Raw genomic sequence first — 6023 nt, forward strand, 5'->3', positions numbered from 1 at the left:
GGCAATAGTCTCCATGGAGAATGTCTAGTGAAAAATAAAGATTTATAAATCCATAACGGAAGATACTGTATATATTTCCTTATTTTTTCATTCAATGCACATTCTCACATGAATTTCTATATCACTTCACGCTGCTTGAAATTAGTCGTTTTACTCATTTTGCCAATAAATTACCTTCGAATATACCTGTGGATGTGCGTACTTGAAACATTTATCAAAAACCAATAATATTTGTGAAAAAAAAAACTTATAATCTTCCCTACCAGCTGAGTTTTATTTTATGCTTGATATTTCAAAAGTATGTCAACATTACTGTCGCCATTTGTGAAGCATTCTTGTGTAATGTAGACATTCTTGACTAATACGATATTACCAGGCTTTGGCCTAATTGTACTCTTATGTCAACAAAACCTATGAAAGTGTATATAACTTATCCTAGCCTTCTGAGATTTACCAATTTCAACCACAGTCGAAATACAATTTATGGCGCAGTAACTTTAGTCATTTATATAATGTAATCCGTCTGCGTCTACATGAACGTAAACAATGACCAACTACAGCTTGTTGATGGACTATGAGAATTATATTAATTTTGAAATAAATAAAAATACGGTAAATGTAGGATATGAAGGAAGGTTAGGTGATGTTTTTCTTCCTAAAAGGTTTTTTTTATTTGTATTTGGTCTGTCACCTACGTTCATCTGGCAGCCTCATTTTCTTTGCAAACCTCACCACTTATCGTTTTATATATCGTATAATGAATTAGTACTTCATAGCTCCGACACTCTTATTTTAATCTTTAAACGCTATAACAATACAGGAATTTAAAAGTTAATATCCTAAGTACCTCTGTGACGGAGGGTTGAATAGCGTCACATAGCAATGGTCGGCTGAATCACTTTCAGTAATGTGCTAGAATTTTTCAGTACAGATTACTGGTTAAGTTTGTAAGATTAAAAGGCACTCTATTCCTTTCACTTGCTGATATATAATTCTGGAAAGTTTTAGTTTTCGGTGGTCATACTTTCCTTAACCATTCCACATGGGGAAGGTTGGAATTAATGCAGACCATGGACCATACCAATGGTATAGATTTGTATAGAAATGGCGTTTCCATGAACCTTGACCTTAGAGCTATTGACATCAGGTTGTTCATACCCATTCCATTGCGGGTCTTACCATTGCGCCCTCCATCTACTTGCCTATTTGCGATAGGTTTGGTCGTCTCTACACCTTACATGTACTAGGGAATCATTAGGTTCATCTGTTTCCTCTTTCAAAATGACTGAATTGTTTAATTATAGTAACTATAATCAATTTCTGCCCCTTTTGTACACATACGAGTGGTATTCACTGTCACACACTTAGCCAATCATCAGGTATATATGTGTAAAAAAGATATGAAAACTCACTACCATATTTCAGTGTGTGCTGGCAAACCACAAATATAAGAGGGTATTCTGTAGCATTTCGTTGACTTTAGCATCTGGAATTTTGGCATCCTTACTAGCTTTTTCTCCATCCCATCTGACCTATTTCAGACATCAGCCCACCATACAGATGCAAAATTATCACACATGCCAGTCTACTACAAAGATACAATTACTCCCTCTGTTCTGTGGGACACTTAAAAATAATCTAGCTATGGCAGTAGGCTGTTAAAAAATACAGAAAACTGGTGGAAGAAAATATCACCTGGGATTGTAAATTTGGAAGTTTTAAATCCTCATTGTTAGGTGGCTTGAAATATCTAAATTCACTATTCTATATATCTCCAATGCCTGTTCCCCTTGGGAACTCCCTCAAGAGGGTGGCCACAGCAAAAGTATCCATAATTATTAACTCGAGTCATTTCTTAGCCTTAATGCCTCACCTTAAAACACCACTGGCAGAGGGCAACTATAGGGCAGTTTTCAGAGGCTACTATATAATGTTCCTACCAGAGGGTGTTTTGAAATGGTTTGGTCACATGGAGAGAATGAGTGAGGAAAGATTGACCAAGAGGATATATGTGTCGGAGGTGGAGGGAACGAGGAGAAGAGGGAGACCAAATTGGAGGTGGAAAGATGGAGTGAAAAAGATTTTGTGTGATCGGGGCCTGAACATGCAGGAGGGTGAAAGGAGGGCAAAGAATAGAGTGAATTGGAGCGATGTGGTATACCGGGGTTGACGTGCTGTCAGTGGATTGAATCAAGGCATGTGTATGGGGGTGGGTTGGGCCATTTCTTTCGTCTGTTTCCTTGCGCTACCTCGCAAACACGGGAGACAGCGGCAAAAAAAAAAAAAGAAAAAAAAAAAAACTAATATTACCTAATATTCCTGCCTGATGTTACAACCTACTACGTGTCTCATACATCTAGCTAATGCTCCAACCTAAAGCTTTTGTCTAACGTTCCTACCATCTATTTATTGCTCCTACCATTTTGCCAAAAGGGAGGGCTAACAAAAAGTGCCCAGTGCATGAAAATCTAGCTTAGCAAAAATTGGTATGTGGGGTAAGTGTTGTTAAGTGTTATTTGTGACAAGGAAAGATTATTTGTGTAGAGAGAATACTTGCAGTCCATGTATGGCTGAGGTAGAATGAAAAGACAGCTACCTGGGTCAAAGCACAACTTGACAACCACTGAAATGTTAGCTTCTTATGCAGTCATCACTAACCTTCCCAATACTCAGGCAGGTAGTACCATTAATATATCTCCCTGGTCGGTGGATGCTTACCAACCAGTGTGTACCTAATTCACAGTTAACCCTTAAAACAGTGCAGTTTAGCTAAAATGATGCTCCCCTGGGGGCAATAAAAATATTTCCTCCCTTACAGAATCAAAGTTATTAAAGATAATACCCACAGAAAGTAGCATACTTTTGTCCGTATTGGTGTGGAAGGAACTAAGTGGACAGGGGAAGGCTTTGGTTGGTGGCCTTGGATGTTTTGTATGACAATTATGTTTTTTTTTCCAGGTGTGATTCTGTTCTACATAAAAGGTCTTTGAATTTGAGTCCAGGAAAATCATCCTTACTCTTTGCAATTCATTTTCATCCCTATCTTGAATGTTGTGTTCAGTTATGGTCACCTTATCTAAAAAAAAAAAAAAAAAAAAAGACATAAGTAAAATGAAAAGGTAGGTTGTGGCTGATAAACAGCGACTGTCCAGGGAGGTATATTACTAGTACTACCTGTCTGGTTAATGGGAGGGTTAGTGATGGCCGCATAAAGAGTACTTCAGTGGTTGTCAAGTTGCATTCCTTTGACCCACTTACCTGTCTTTTATTTCTGCCTCACCTACATGCCAGTGGCCTGTTAAGTGTGAGGAACTGAAGGCCAGAAAGCAAGACTAGAGTTCACCAGTTATGAAGACTTGCCATGGCCAGGCAAACAACCATCAGTGATGTACACAAAAAGATAGAACAAAATGAAGAAAGTGCAGCACTGAGCTACCAAGATGATTCCCAAGCTGAGAAACAAATTCTCTGAGAGCAGACTAAATGACTTCAATTTATTTAGCTTAGAAAAGAGAAGGCTATAAGATGATCTAATACAAGTATTCAAAATATTCAACAGCTTTGATAATTTTAATCTATCAAGTTTCTTAAGTCTTGATTTGTATAATGGATACAAACTCAATAGCAAACGATTTATCTTAAATGAAGCAAAATAACTTTTTCTTCAACAAGATTGTCAACATATGGAACGATTTACTAATCAGAGTGGTTGAAAACTAAACTAGAGAATGTTGAAGAATGGACATAATAACAATTTCCAGTCCATGACTTATTTACTTATTTAATATACTTTGTCGATGTCTCCCGCATTAGCGAGGTAGCGCAAGTAAACAGACTAAAGAATGGCCAAACCCACCCACATACACATGCATATACATACATGTCCACACACGCACATATACATACCTGTACATTTCAATGTATACATATATCTACATAAACAGACATATACATATATACACATGTGCATAATACATACTTGCTGCCTTCATTCATTCCCATCGCCACCCTGCCACACATGATATGACAACCCCCTCCCCCCCGCATGCATGCGAAGTAGCGCTAGGAAAAGACAACAAAGGCCACATTTGTTCACACTCAGTCTCTAGCTGTCATGTATAATGCACCGAAACCACAGCTCCCTTTCCACATCCTGGCCCCACAAAACTTTCCATGGTATACCCCAGACGAAGCGCTTCACATGCCCTGGTTCAATCTATCGACAGCATGTCGACCCCGGTATACCACATCGTTCCAATTCACTTTATTCCTTGCATGCCTTTCACCCTCCTGCATGTTCAGGCCCCGATCGCTCAAATCTTTTCCACTCCATCTTTCCACATCCAATTTGGTCTCCCACTTCTCATTCCCTCCACCTCCGACACATATATCCTCTTTGTCAATCTTTCCTCACTCATTTTCTCCATGTGACCAAACCATTTCAAAACAACCTCTTCTGCTCTCAACCACACTCTTTTTATAACCACCCTTTCATTACTTACTCGATCAAACCACCTCACACCACATATTGTCCTCAAACATCTCATTTCCAACACATCTACCCTCCTCCGCGCAACTCTATCTATAGCCCACGCCTCGCAACCATATAAAATTGTTGGAACCACTATTCCTTCAAACATACCCATTTTTGCTTTCCAAGATAATGTTCTCGCCTTCCACATTTTTCAACGCTCCCAAAACTTACACCCCCTCCCCCACCCTGTGACTCACTTCCGCTTCCATGGTTCCATCTGCTGCCAAATCCACTCCCAGATATCTAAAACACTTCACTTCCTCTGGTTTTTCTCCATTCAAACTTACCTCCCAATTGACTTGTCCCTCAACCCTAGTGTTACTATTACCAAACTCAGTCACCAGCTTCTGCAGTTTCTCATTTATGTACATTATTTATGCCTCTTTAGCCGCATTGACAATTTGCAGGTTATTCTCTTTGAATTAACTGTATATCCTCTAACTTTTACCATGCTAATCTGAGTTTCTGATACCTTCCACTATCACAAACAGCCTCAAAAGTACCTAATGATCTGTTTCTGTTTGAATTCCTTTGTATTCCTCGCATTGTATACACTTTTTCCAAGTGTGAATTCACACACTCTCGTATATTATACATATGTTGGAAAGGATCACAATTTTGTGCGTGATTATACATACGTATATAGCTATACATTTTTACATATTATCCATATCATATATATATTATTTACACATTATTTACATAATAAAATGAAAAAATAGCCATATTTCCATTAAAAACTATCACTGAAATTTTCTTTGCTGAATATACTTTAGTGAATCAAGTTGTGTGTGAAATTTGATCTGTAATCAGGAGAGAAAACATTTAAATGTTTAATCTATTCTCTAAAATACAGGTACACCACTGATTTTTTGGCGCCTCCTTTAGTCTGGACAAAATTATGTGAGGGAACTTGAAATTACTGCAGCCACTAAACTAGTTTACTGAGCAGCCACAGATGGTGTCGTGTGTAGGGCGCACTTATTTACATTCTTTACATTGCACTTGTTAGTGGTAATACCGCAATTCTGTGAGATTCTTAGCTTATTTTGCTTAAATTTAACCCTAGCTATGGCTTCTAAGACATATGAGAGTGCTAGTCATGGTGTCAAACAAACACACCAGTCCATATGGACCGTGGTGTTTTGGTGCATAGGCTGAGTGACATCTACAGTTCTGGTTCATCAACTGTTTATGACATAAACAAGCAAATGGAGAAAATATTAAAATTCTATGCAGACAGCGATTCCAAGAAGCAAATGACGATTAGAAAAACTATGAAAGATGGTAAGAGTATTGAGCACGATCGAGTGATGATGGAATGGTTTCGACAGTGTCAGATGATGGAGTGGACTTGTCAGGTAGCATGATAATGGACCAGGCTAAGTTGTTCCACAAAGAACTTAGGTTACAACATGAGTGTGCTATAGTGAAAAATGGCTTCAAAGATTCAAGAAGCAACATGGAATTTCCATGAATAAAGTGTGCG

Source organism: Panulirus ornatus, chromosome 36 (assembly GCF_036320965.1).
Source record: "Panulirus ornatus isolate Po-2019 chromosome 36, ASM3632096v1, whole genome shotgun sequence".
Classification (NCBI taxonomy): domain Eukaryota; kingdom Metazoa; phylum Arthropoda; class Malacostraca; order Decapoda; family Palinuridae; genus Panulirus; species Panulirus ornatus.